General features: G+C 40.6%; 1 long non-coding RNA gene across 1 annotated transcript; it reads right to left on the bottom strand.

Moving 5' to 3' along the window:
- Window positions 1–719: 719 nt before the first annotated feature.
- On the bottom strand, window positions 720–986 carry LOC126990378 (uncharacterized). Its single transcript, XR_007744309.1, has 2 exons — window positions 909–986; window positions 720–827 (listed from the first exon to the last, which is right to left on the bottom strand). It is a non-coding gene; the product is annotated as an uncharacterized LOC126990378 (long non-coding RNA).
- Between the last annotated feature and the right edge of the window lie 247 nt (window positions 987–1,233).

Here is a 1,233-nt window from a genome sequence, read left to right on the forward strand (position 1 = left end):
TGTTTTTGTTTTGTCTTGTTTTGCTTTGTTTACTTTGTTCTTTTCATTTCTTTTCCTTTTCTGTTCTTTTCTCTTGATGTTTTCTTTTCTTTTCTCTTGATGTTTTCTTTTCTTTTCTTTCTGTTGGTGTTGCTGGCTGTGGATGAGCCTCCTCCTCCCCAGAAGACTCACCCGTCACCCGCCCTGCGGCCCCAGGGGCCGAAAGCTCGATGACTTTTTAGTTATTTTCTTGATATTGTAATTTCATTTTCTTTTCTCAATGATTTAATTTCCTTTCTCTATCCTCTATCTTGACTGTGTGGGTTAGCCTCCTTCTCCCCAGAGGAGACTCACCCGTCACCCACCCTGCGGCCCCAGGGTCCGAAAGGTGGATGACTTTTTTGTTTTCCTTTTCTTGATGTTTCTATCATCCTTTCTGGTGTTCCTGGGTCTGAACGAGCCGCTTTCCTCCCAGAAGAGACTCGCCCATAATTTTGTGATGTTGGTTTGGGCCGAAAGGTGGATGATTCTTTTCATTTCCATTTTCATTTTTCTAGTGTTACTTCTCTGCATTTTCCTTCCGGTGTTACTTCACATTTCTTCTTCTTTTGTAATTTATCTTCAAATTCCTTCTTCTTGTGTTACTCTTTTCAAATTCCTTCTTCTGTGTAACTCTTTTCAATACCTTCTTCTGTGTTACTCTTTTCAAATTCCTTCTTCTGTGTAACTCTTTTCAATACCTTCTTCTGTGTTACTCTTTTCAATTCCTTCTTCTGTGTAACTCTTTTCAATACCTTCTTCTGTGTAACTCTTTTCAATACCTTCTTCTGTGTAACTCTTTTCAATACCTTCTTCTGTGTAACCCTTTTCAATACCTTCTTCTGTGTAACTCTTTTCAATACCTTCTTCTGTGTTACTCTTTTCAATACCTTCTTCTGTGTAACTCTTTTCAATACCTTCTTCTGTGTAACTCTTTTCAATACCTTCTTCTGTGTAACTCTTTTCAAACAGCAGGCCTGCTGCTGTTTGTTCTCTCTTTGTGTTTCTTTGTTCCTCCTCCTCCTCCTTTAAAAAGAAAAAAAAAACAGACCTCGTGGTTGCCTTATATGAGGACTGTAAGAGAATAAAGTTACCTCCTCCTCCACCTTCACCTCCTCCTCCTTCTCCTTCTCCACCTCCACTTCCACCTCCACCTTCACCTCCTCCTCCTTCTCCATCTCCACCTCCACTTCCACCTCCACCTCCACCTCCACT

This window comes from Eriocheir sinensis, unplaced genomic scaffold (genome assembly GCF_024679095.1).
Source record: "Eriocheir sinensis breed Jianghai 21 unplaced genomic scaffold, ASM2467909v1 Scaffold160, whole genome shotgun sequence".
NCBI classification, from domain to species: Eukaryota; Metazoa; Arthropoda; class Malacostraca; order Decapoda; family Varunidae; genus Eriocheir; species Eriocheir sinensis.